Here is a 13,304-nt window from a genome sequence, read left to right as displayed (position 1 = left end):
AACAATTGTGAATATGTTCAAGAACCTTAAAGAGGATATAAATAAATGCCTTGATGAAAAAAGTAAAAACACAACAATTGCAATAAGGAATGAAAGTTTTTCTTTTTTTTTTCTTTTCTTTTTAATTAAAAAAAATTACTCATTTTACATACCAACCACAGATCCCCTTCTCATCCTCCCCCCCCCACAAAACCTCCCCTCTCTGACCTACCTCCCACCCCCTCCTCCAAAAGGGTAAGGCCTCCCAATGGGAGTCAGCAACCCCTGGTAGATTCAGTTGAGGCAGGTCCAAGCCCCTCCCCCTGTGTCAAGGCTGAGCAAGGCATCCCACAATAGGGAATGGGCTCCAGAAAACCAGCTTACGCAGAGGGCCTAGTCCGGTCCCATGCAGGTTCCACAGCTGTTGGTCTAAAGTTCGTGAGTTCCCATGAGCTTGGTTCAGTTGTCTCTGTAGATTTCCCCATCAGGATCTTGACCCCCACCCTTGCTCATATATTGCCTCTTCCCTCTCTTCGACTGGACTCCTGGAGCTTGGCATGGTGCTTGGTTGTGGATCTCTGCATCTGCTTCCATCAGTTACTGGATGAAGGCTCTATGATGACAGTTAGGGTATTCATCAACCTAATTACCAGGGTAGACCAGTTCAGGCACCCTCTCCACTATTGCTACTAGTCTTAGCTGGGGTCATCCTTTTAGATTCCTGGGAAATTCCCTAGCACCAGATTATGGTGATATTTTATTTGTGCTGAAATGTGATTTTATTTGAATGTTAATAAATAAAGTTGCCTGGGGACTAAAGCTAAAAGCAAGCCATTTAGCAGAAGTCTGGTGGTGGTGGCACACACCCTTAACCTGATCACATGGCAGGCAGACTCTCTGCATAGTCGAGGACACAGCCAAGTGACCTTAACCTTTCATCCCACTACGAACCATAGAGACCTGGAGGTCTGTATAGACAGGTAGTGACAAGGAAATCATGTGGTTGGGTTTAGAGCCAATGAGAAGGTAGAAGAGAAAGGCAGTAAAAAGACAGGTCACACAGGAGAAGGTCTCTCTCTCTTAGGGGAAGGATGGCAGCGACTGGTAAGCGAAAGGCTATTTGCTCTGATCTCTTGGGCTTTTAACTCTGCATTTGGCTCTGTGTTTCTTATTTAATAAGACTGTTTATGCCGGGCGGTGGTGGCGCACGCCTTTAATCCCAGCATTCAGGAGGCAGAGCCAGGCGGATCTCTGTGAGTTCGAGGCCAGCCTGGGCTACCAAGTGAGTCCCAGGAAAGGCGCAAAGCTACACAGAGAAACCCTGTCTTGAAAAACCAAAAAAAAAAAAAAAAAAAAAAGACTGTTTAGAATTTCGTCTGCACTAGGTTTCTCCCTAACCCCATAATGGCTCCCTCTATCAAGATATCTCTTGCTTTGCTCTCCCACTCCATCCCTCCCCCAGCTCCACAATCCTGTTTCCTCCCATTCTCATCTCCCATGTCCTCCCCTAGATTGTGCTCCCTCATCCTCAGTTTACTCATGGGGATATCATGTTTCCCCTTCCCAAGTGATCCAGATGGTTTCAATACATAAAAGTAAAGAGAATAACTAATGAAAAACCAACTGAAATGAAAACAGAAATGGAAAACTTAGGACATAAAAATATGTATTTTTAGCTGGGCAGTGGTAGCACATGCCTTTAATCCCAGCACTCAGGAGGCAGAGGCAGGCGGATCTTTGTGAGTTAAAGGCCAGCCTGGTCTACAGAGCGAGATCCAGGAAAGGCACAAAGCTACACAGGGAAACCCTGTCTCAAAAAAAAAAAAAATCAGAGAATTGCCTTACCAACATATTACTAGACGTGAATGAGAGAATTTCAAGTCTTGAAGACAAGGTAAAAGAAATAGATATCTCAGTCAAAGAAAATATTAATTCTAAACAAATCCTGGCACAAAACATCCAGGATATAATTGAATAAAAGTGAAAACACGACATACTGAAACTTTTGGAACAAAATGGAGACAGTTCTAAGAGGCAGGTTCTTAGATCTAAGTACCTATAACAAAAAAACTGGAGCAATCTCATATTAGTAACTTAACAACACACCTGAAAGCTCTAAAACAAGAAGAAGAAATAACACCCACAAGGAATCAATGGCAAGAAATAAGCAAACTTGGGGCTGAAATCAATAAAATAGAAACAAAAAAATATAAAGCGCCAATGAAATGAAGAGTTGATTCTTTCAGAAAACCAATAAGGATTGATAAATCCTTAGCCAAAGTAACAAAAAAAAGAGAAAAGGCCCAAATTACTAACATTATAGAGGAAAGGGATACAATTCAAAAGAATCTAAAGAAACTCAGAGGATTATAAGGACATATTTTAAAAAATCTGTGTCCCACCAAACTGGAAAACCTAAAAGAAATGAGTAGAGCTCTAAATATATGTGATCTACAAAAGTTAAATCAAGATTGGATAAACAACTTAAACAGACAAATAACTCCTAGTGAGATAGATCAGATAAACAGTTTAAACAGACACATAACTCCTATGAAATAGGAGCAGTAATTATAATTCTGCCAACCAAAAATACCCAGGGCCACATGGATTCAACTTGGAATTCTAGACTCCAGACCTTCAAGAAAAAATTAACTCTAATTCTTCTCAAATTATTCTACAAAAGAAAAACTGAAGGAACATTTTCTAATCATTTTACAAAGTCACCATTAACTTGATACCAAAACAACACAAAGATTCAACAGCAACAAAACTATAGACCAATTTTCCTTATGAACATAGACGCAAAATTTTTCATTAAAATACTTGCCAAGCAAAATCAAGAACACATAAAAAAAGATTACCCACAATGATCAAGTAGCTTCATCCCAGAGATACAGGGATGGTTCAACATGCAGAAATCAATAAACATAATCCACAACATAAACAGGCTGAAAGACAAAAGTCATGTGATCATCTCCTTGGATGCAGGAAAGGTCTTTGACAAAATCCAATGTATCTTTATGATAAAAGTACTGGAGGGACTAGTGATACAAGAAAAAGACCTCAACATAACAAAAATAATATACAGCAAGCATACAGCCAACATCAACCTAAATGGAGAGAAACTCAAAGCATTTCTACTAAAATCTGGAACAAGCCAAGGATGTGCACTCTCTATATACCTATTCAATGTAGTAATAGTAGTCTTACTTTGAGCAATGAGACAACTGAAAGAGATCAAGAGGATACAAATGGGAAAGAACGAAATCCAAGTATCCTTATTTGCAGATTATATGATTTCATACACAAATGATCCTAAGACCTAGAAACTTCTACAGCAAATAAACCCTTTAAACGAAATAGCAGAAGACAAAATTAGCATGCAAAATCAGTAGTCTTCCTACATACAAATAGCAAAGATATTGAGAAAGAAACCAAGGCAACAATACCTTTCAGAATAGCATATATATACGTGAGTATAGATATATATATAAGTGAAATCATATGTATTATTGGGTATAAATACATACATACATATACATACATACATACATATATATGTATATATACTGGAATAACTCTAAACAGGCAAGTAAAAGACTTGTATAATAAAAACTTTAAAACACTGAAGAAAGAATTGAAGACAACACTAACAAATGGAAAGATCTCCCATGTTCATGGATCAGTAGGGTTAATATAATAAAAATGCCCACTCTGCTAAAAGCTTATTCAATGCATATCCCATCAAAATTCCAACACAATTTTTCTTCACAGAAACAGAAAAAAACAATATTCAACTTCACATGAAAACACTAAACACTCAGGATAGCTAAAATGGTCTTAAATAGTAAAAGAACTTCTGGAAGTATCTATCACTACTCCTGATCTCAAAATGTACACAGAGTTATAATAATAAAAAACAGCATGGTATTAGCATAAAAACAGACACACTGATCAATGGTATAGAACTGAATACTCAGACATAAGTCCACACACCTATGGACACCTGATTTTGGACAAAGAAGTCAAAAATACATACTGTAGAAAAGAAAGCATCTTCAACAAATGGTGCAGGTCATACTGGATGGTTACATGTAAAGGAAAATAAAAAAATATTTACCACCCCACAGAAACTCACTTCCACATGAGTCAAGGACCTCAACATAAGACTAGATACTCTGAATCTGATATGAGAAAATGGGGAATGGACTTGAATTCATTGTTCTAGAAAATAATTCCTGAATAGGACACTAAAAGCAAAGGCATTAAGATCAACAATTAATAAACGGAACTTCATGATGCTGAAAATTCTCTGTATTGCAAAGGTCACCATCATTTGGATAAAGCAGCAGACTATAAACTGAAAAGGTCTTTACCAATTACAAATCCAATAAAGAGTTAATATCTAAAATATATAAAGAACCAAAAAAAGCTGTACTTCCAGAAAACCAACAACCCAATTTAAAATTATGGTGCAAACCTAAGCAGAGAGTTCTCAAAAGAAAAAAATTCAAATGGTTGAGAAATGCTTAAAGAAATCTTCAACATCCCTAATCATCGGAGAAACGCACATCAAAACTACTTTGGAATTTCATCTTATACCAGTCAGAATATCCAAGATCAATAAAACAAATGGCAGTTTATGCTGAAAAATCATATAGGGTAGGGAGAACACTCATTCATTGCTTGTAGAAATGTAAACTTATACAGCTACTATGAAAATCAGTGTAATGGCCCTTCATGAAGCTTGGACTCACTATATCCAGCTATACCTCTCTTATGCATATACTCAAAGGACTCTGATATGGAGGTACTTGCTCATCCATATTCATTGCTGCTCTATTCATAATAGCCAGAAATTGGAAACAGTCTAGTTGTTTTCTAATGAATGGATGCAATAGAATATTATTCAGCTGTTAGGGAAAAAATGAAATTTGCAGGTAAATTGGTGGATCTAGGAAAAAACCATCCTGAGTGAGGTAACTCAAAAACAAAAAGATAAATTATGCTTTCTCTTATATGTTTATGTCAGCTTTTAAGTTTTCAAACTATGTGCTACAATCTGAATAACCATGGAGGTTAGGTATCTAGGAAGGGACCAGAGGGGAGAAGAGAATCTCCCAAAGAAAAGAGGAAATAGAATGTAGTGTTATGGAGAGGTAAAGGGAAAACTAGAATAGGAGGATTAAATAGGAGGGAGATGGGAGAAAAGGGTAAGATTGTGAATATGGGGAGAGACAACTAACATTAAAAGTCAGCGTGCATGCGTGCGTGCGTGCGTGCGTGCGTGCGTGCGTGTGTGTGTGTGTGTGTGCATGCATACATGTGCAAATGAAGGTCACCAAATAATAGGGGAGACAATGCCCCAACTAGACTTCGTATGCTGCCAAGTAAAACTTCCAATGCCAGGAATGGGTGTATCCTGTTGAGTCATTGGTCAAAAGGGTGCCAAGAAAGTCTCCAAACATCCCAGGCTATTGCCAAGCCTATTTCCAAGGCTATTGGTTGCTCTTCACAACTTGATAGCAAGCTTTATGATAAAGGTAACACTATCGCTATCGCCCAGATGTAGATCCTAAGACATACAACCTGCAAGATATACTGGTGTAATAATGGCAAAAATGTTATGGGAGTACCCAAATACTCTTTTATTGAATTTAAGGCCCCCCTCCATGAGATGTAATTCATACCTAACACTGCTAAAAATAGCCAAGAACCTGAGACTATATAGGTCATGGGCTTAGGGGAAAACCTAGTAGTATTACTATACTAAAAGAATATAGCAATAAAATAATTCCTAATAATATATAGCTATGCCCGCAGATCAGTGCTTCACTCAATCCACTTAGAGAAGCTTCTAGCAGCTAGTAAATGGAAATTAACATAGAGACCCACAACTGGACAATGTGCAGAGCATGAAAGACAGTGAAACTGGCATGCTACTGTTAACAAATGGAGGTCAGTGACCTTCAGGGTTATCATTATTGTCTAAGGTGTCTGGGTGACACATTCTCAAACATACCTGAAAAAGCAATTACCTGACATCCCACGTAACCTAAGTCAGAAGCTCATTTTCTAGTAAAAGGGGAACCTGTAGGGTCCTGGCCCCCGTTTTGGGTAACTGTTGCCTTGCTTGCTGACCTTGACCTTGATATCCTCCCTATGCTAATTCCCTGCTGGGTTCCACCCTCCTGAATACTTAAGGGAAGTTCCTTGTCTGTGTATCCTGCATAATGGGTGTTAACAGCTTAGATGCAAGATTGTAAAACATCAGTAGCGAACTTCTGCCCTCTGGGGTTCTCCCTTTGTGCTGTAAGCCTGTATTTAAGACCTCCTCCCTCCTTCAATAAACGGCATTTGGCAATAATAATAATAATAATAATAATAATAATAATAATAATAAATAAGACAGTGAAGCATTCAGTCCTAAATGGGATGTCTTCATCAAACCCCTCCCCTAAGGGACCAGGGGTCTATGCAATGAGGGGATAGAAAGATTTTAAGAATCAGAGGTCATAGATATTTTCAAGGAAACAGTGTTTACCAGAAGCAACAGGTCTGATTCATTTATAAACTCACAGAAACTGTGTAAAAACACTCAAGACCTGCACATGTTCAAGCCAGATGGAGGGCTCAGTGCTCAGAGGGGGAAATGGACACTGGCTCTTCCACCAAGAAGATATCTGCAACTGTAACCTGCTGGCAAACAAAAGATCAGTTTTCTCTGACTCTCACTGAGTGTATCAGCCACACTTGAGGGCTGGTTCTATGCCTAGGAGTAGTTGTCCAATGCAAAAAAAAAAAAAAAAAAAAAAAAAAAAAAAAAAAAAAAACGAGCTCAGTGGGGTTTGCATCACTCTTTTCTTTGGTTTGCTTGTTTGGGCTTTTTTTTTCTTATTGGTCTTTTGCTTGTTTGTTTTGGTTTTCATTTTGTGTTTCTGGGTTATTCGTTGTGTGTATTTCTTGTTTGTGGGGGGTGTTTCCTTCTTTGCTTCTTGGTTTTTTGCAAGATATTTTTGTTTTGTTTTTGAGAGCAAGAAAGGAAACATAAATTTGGGTGGGTAGGGAAGGATCTGAAAGGAGTTGGGGAGGGGAAAATGATCAAAATATATTTTGTGAAACTTTTTTTCAATAAAAATAAGAATGGTCCTGAAGAAAAGCTCATTCCTAAAATGGACAGTGCTTTGTAATATCTCAGAAATTAAACTCTATCTTAGTGACATTCTGCACATTTTAAAGTAGACTATACACCATGACTGTCCAGCACAAAAAAAAATGTTTCTAACTGTTGGGCATCAGTACTTCACAATGTACCCCAAGAGGGACTGTTAACTCTGGCCTAGCTCAGGGCATCAGATACCTCTGTCATGACTTTCACAGGCCCTACCTCTCTCCTGCTCTGTCTCTTTCAGAAGGATTATTTAAACCATCCATGAAGGGAAATACATCACAGAACACAGGGCATTGAGTCGCTGTACGTTACAAAGTCTCTTTGACTCTACAATGTGATCTCCCTCTTGCAAGTTCCTAACAGCTTCTGTCACTTTTCAATTTAAAGATTCTTAGTTCTCACCAGCTCTTCATCTGCTTCACTCTTAGTTTGGTGTCTCTTCTAGTTTGCTGGATGATAGGTAGTAAAAGCTAGAGCTCTCTCTAGCATTGCTCTATTTTTAAAAACCAATATATTTTACAAAATGAATGAAAAATGGATAATTGGCATAAATGTGTAAAACTGAGCCCAAAAACCATTGCTGGCTCATTCTGGGATCCTCAACTCTTATAATAATGTCTAATCATAATTATTCCCTTACTTTTAATACTTATAATAATTGAACACAGTCTTTGAACAGTCAGAGCTCTGAGAGACTGTCAGGGGCCTGTGTCTTGGTCAGAGAGAGTCAACTCCCTTGACCACAGGTATATCTCCTGTCCCCTCAGTAAGCATTTCTCTTCTGACTGCCACTAACTGAGTATTGAAAATTCACACTGAAACTCTGACATCAGCTCCTGGAGTTTGCAAGTACACAGGATAAGGGTTCTGCCACTCAAGAATTCCATCACTTCAAACATCACTTGCCAAGGGTGGCCAGTCTACTCAAAGGTTGCTTAGCAAGCTACAAAAGTGACATCTTCTCATCACTGAGGAGAGCAGTAGTCCACAGGACTCAGGCAGTTGACTTGCTTATGTACTAGGCTTCTGCTTTTGGACTTCCAACCAGCTCCCAAATCACAACATGGAGACTAACAAGTTATGAATGATAGGCCTGAGCCTAGACTCATTTCTTGCTAGCTCTTATAACTTAACCTGTTTCTCTTTATCTGTGTTTTGCTTCAGGGCTTTTTGCCTTTCTTTTATCCCATATATCTCACTTTCCTGCTGTCTCCAGGTCTGGCTGGCAGCTGCCTGGCTTCTGGCCCCAGACAGGTCCCTCTCTTTCTCCCCTGTTCTTTTCTCTCCCTCTTCTTCTCTCTTTCTCTCCAATCTATTCTCTCTCCTGCCAGCTCTGCCTATCCCTCTCCTGCATACCTATTGGCCATTCAGCTCTTTATTAAACCAGTAAATTGCCTTAGGCATGCAAGGTGAAACAAATGCAATACATCTTTCCCAGCTACAGTAATATTCCACAGTATAAACAAATGTAACACATCCTTACCTAGTTAAAATAATATTCCACAACACACTTAATAATACTTTCTTATTAAAAAGGACAAGTTATGGAAAACTTAGAGTTAATGCCTCAGGCAAGGTGTGGAAGAAGACACAACTTCCCAAGTATGGCCACTATAACTTCTGCATGTTAACCTCCTTGGAAGCTTCCCCAACCTGTGCTTTGGTCCCAAGGTATATGGAGGTATAACTACATAGACATGATTACTTACAATCGCTGATCATTGCTGACTGAAACTCAAAACCCATCTCCCCTGACCTTCCTGGAGGTTGGAGTGTGGAACTTTGTGCTCCAAACTTCTAATCAAGGTCTTTCTGAAGCTATCTAAAGCTCTATCAGAAATCACACCATTAACATAAACTTGGTACATAATAAAGATTCATATTGTGAATAATAAAAGATACTTCTACAACAAAAATCATTTTCTAAGGCAATTTCAACAATTTAGAAGTGGATGGTTAACTAATAATTTTTCTTAGCAAAATACCATAAATGCTATTTTTTCAACTTCTACTTTTTTATATCCATATAAAGTCTATCCCTTATGTGGGTCAAAGTTCATGTCAACTCACAATATATTGCAATTTTGTTCTCTAAAGCACCAACATGGCCCTACGATCATATATAACTCCTTAATATTGCTCATTAGAGCCCTAATATACACCATCCTGGATCTCAATGTGAAATTTTTTAATAAAATTTTCTCTGCAAGATCCGTGAAGAAACTATACATCATATTCCACATCTCTCCCATCATCCCAGAAAATTATATAAACCAGATTTATAAATTCTGACTATCTGCTGACTTACAAAATCATTTTCCCTATCTATGGGGACCCTTCTCCTTAGGATACCCAGAGAGCTGCCCATGCACTTAACATAACTTTTTTTTAGATAGGTGAAACATATAGTTACTATATGTTAGGCATTACACCCAATGTGTTTATTAATGAACACATACAACTATGTAAGAGCAATATATAGGGACAGCCACAACTGAGAGATTATAAATGAAATGAGTCTCCAATACAAGTCTAGTCCAGAAAGCACCCTCAAACAGAAAAATCTCTGCTCAAGACAGAAGCCAAACTCAGCTTTTAGCTAATACCCTTTTATCTTCCCTAAAAAAAAAAAAAAATGTAGGGTCTCACCACCTCCTATGATATAACCTGGCAGTATATTTATTCTTTTAACTACCTGCTGTACCCATAAAGAAAAGCCCTGCATTTGGTCACTGACTAAGCAGTGACCTGACAAGGTTCATTCCTGAAAGCCATGTGAGGGAAGACACATTTCCTTAAAAAGACCTAGGTGGGCCTATTAGGAGACAGATTTGGAGAAAGTGTGCCATAATCACATATTCGCATTGTTAATAAAAGTTATGAAAACATCAGTAATCAAATGTGTTCATTACACCAGATAAGAGAGAGAATCCAAAGTTCCATTCAAACTGCAGGGCTTTGACATCCAGACTTGAGGCCATACATACACCACCCAACTTTGATCCAAAGAAGAGTTGCCAATCTCAGAGTCTATTTTATGAGGCAGACCTCTTTAAACTTTAGTCAAAACAAAAGCTAACCAAGAAACCTAAGTCCCTTTCCCACTTTACAAGATGCAGCCTTCCAAGCTTACAAAACTGTAAGGAGGCCTAAAAGACAAAGAAGGCAGGAAAAGAAAGGGGTTGTGAAAACCAACAGACCAGATAGATGGCAGCCGCCACAACTGGTTCCATTTCCATGCCGGAGCATCCTTGGGTGCCTCTCTCCATGATACCCTAAAGTTCCATATCCTAGATTAGGAGACCAAGGTCACATAAGGCACTCTCTCCCAAACCACAGAGACCCTGTGTACACTCCATCTGTAACTGACCAAGACATTGTCATGACTGTCTAACCCCAGCACCCACCATCTGGCATGTGCAGACTTTGAAGACAAAAGAGACACTGGAAGCAAAGCTGTCCCTCACTTTCTCAAATGGGAGAGTCAACCCCAACAGTCTCAGGGACAGTCTACCCATGAGGCTCAACAGTTACCTGTGACTCTATGCCTGGATGATGAATGATCCCATGAAGGAGGGGAACCTTGCCCACCTACATGGGCAGGCTGGGAAGCTGTTCAGGTCTTGTATTTCCAGTCTCTATGGAAGAACCCTGGGTGACTTTGGATGCTTGGAAACTACAATTCATTTTTAATCATTACAGAGGTCACTAAATTCTGCCTTAAGCAGCTTCCTTTTGGTTCTTGATTCTCCTTGTGTGTTAGGATTGCCAGGGAATCCTAGCAAAGTTACTCCACACCCCCCTCTAGTACATGCCTTAGAAAAACATATCTATTCCTTCAATCCTAGTATTATCTAAATATATGACCTCACTTCCAGGAAAAGATACTTTGCCAGAACTCAGTTCTAACATTACTGTTCAAACTACAAGCTCAGCACTCCTTGGTCCCCACATCCAGGTATCCTCTAGGATAACTCTTCTATTGTTCAGCAAGTTTCCCCTGAAATTCATGATCTCGCTCCCTATATGATCAATGTCTGCAATTCCTGTAAAAATTTTCTCAAAAACATCAACTTCTTTCTCAGGTACTCCAAATATTTTAAGAGCTTCACTCACCCCTTAGGTTCTTTGCAAAATAAAAGCTGGGTTGTTATCTAACTGCAGAGAGAAAGGGGAACCAAAGCAAGCTATTATTTATGAAGTGACATTGTGCCCTCTGAGGCCTTTTCAGTCTAACTAGGAAAAGTGCAAAGATAATATATGAAAACATATGAGTGAAATCTAGCAGTCCCTTACTGGCAAGGCTCCTCATCTTAGAATGGACCAAAAGAATGGAGGAGGTTGGTATACCACTTCTGCATTTACATGAAAGACTATTGATCAGGATCAATAAGTTCATTGCCTAATTTTGGGAAGTCCTTTGTCTATAAAGTCTGGACCAAATCTGAAGGACTTAACATTCTCCATGGCATCCACAATCATCAGGTAGGGTAAAGAAAGCCAGTTAGATGTTAATGAAGGCCCTTACTAAATTAATTCAGAGAACACAACAGACCTGACCAATGCTTTTCTCAAGGGCACTCTTGAGGTCTTGTGTTACTCCCAAGCCTGAGGCACACCTCAGCACATCTGAGGTTCTATATTGAAAGCCATTATTTCAGGTAGCCCTTTGACTAGACTCTGCCCAGTCTGTTACATGTCTAGGACTAGCCATCAAAATTGTCAATGATTATCAAATTCATTATAGCCTTAAAATAGACCCCTCCTCACCCAAACAAGATATCTTACACTCTTGCCCTAAAAACTGAGTCTGTCAGAGAGTTCTCCCTCAGGATAAGAACCCCATGGAACTGGTCAGACCTCACCAAGTTTTCCTAGCAACTCATACTACAGTTAAGCCTCAATGATTTTTCTCCCTGGATTTACCCCTACCATGTTAACTCAGTCCTCTGCCAGGCCAAGCTTTACCAGTCCACAATTAGTGTTCTATTGCTGTGAAGATACACCATGACCTCGGTAACTCTTATAAAGGAAAACAATTAATTGGTACTGGCTTATAGTTTCAGAGGTTTAGTCCATTATCAGCATGGTGGAAAGCATGGTGGCATGCAGGCAGACATGGTGCTGGAGGAGCTCAGAGTTCTACATCTAGATCTACAGGCAGCAGAGAGAGAGGGCCACTAGGCCTGGCTTGGGCTTTTGAAACCTCAAAGCTCATCCCTAAAGACATACTTCCTCCAACAAGGCTACACCTCCCAATCCTTTCAAATAGTGCCACCCCCAAGCATTTAAATACATGAACCTATGGCAGCCATTCTTATTCCAGGCACTACCTACACATATGAGCCTGTGAGTGTTCTGTGCTTATGGCTCAAGAAGATTCCCTCATCTCCAAGACTCAGACACACAGACCCAACTTTAATTAAGTTCTCTCCTATGAGCTTAATAGTCTCGTGATTCTTCCCTCTTAGTTCCCACCTAACATTTGAGACCACCAGCTCCAAACTTCAAGAATTCAGCTTGGACCCATTTCTTCAGGGTGATACGTGGATGTTCCACTGAGTGCTTATAGAGACAAAATGATAAATCACCTGTGACAGAAATAAGCTACTCATTTACAATAAATTTTGCTTTTCAATTCCTCCTCTCTTGTTTTTCATTCTTTTTCTTCCTTCTTCCTTCTTACTACTAGTTCCTGCAAAGAGAAGATCATGGGGAGACACTATTTTTTTCAGTGACAGCTGTAGAAAACAATGTTGAAGAATATCCATTGGAGATATGAATAAGAACTCCAGGAAACAGCCTCTTTCAGCTCCCACCATAGATGAAATCTTAGGAGGTCACATATCCTCCAGAGCTTTGCACAAGAGTAACCATACTTCATGGTACAGTGTGAAGTTACCAATTCCTTTTGAAATCAAAGCAATACACATCCAATTCTTCTTGCAACTTCTGAGAAAAATTGTCTTTTTGTGTTTCCATGAAGCAAAGAAATGAAATTACTAGAATGCATCTAAGCCTTGAGTGGTCCCCCCAGGTCAATTCACCATTCATGTCTGTTTCTACATTTGTAGAGTCTTTGATAAGACAGACTCGTCATTGATTTGTGAGGCCGGGGGACAATGTGAAAGAGAATCTTCTGTTTACCCCGGAC

This window comes from Peromyscus leucopus, chromosome 9 (genome assembly GCF_004664715.2).
Source record: "Peromyscus leucopus breed LL Stock chromosome 9, UCI_PerLeu_2.1, whole genome shotgun sequence".
NCBI lineage: Eukaryota > Metazoa > Chordata > Mammalia > Rodentia > Cricetidae > Peromyscus > Peromyscus leucopus.
The sequence above is the reverse complement of the archived record's forward strand: the minus strand, read 5'-3'. Positions refer to the sequence as shown.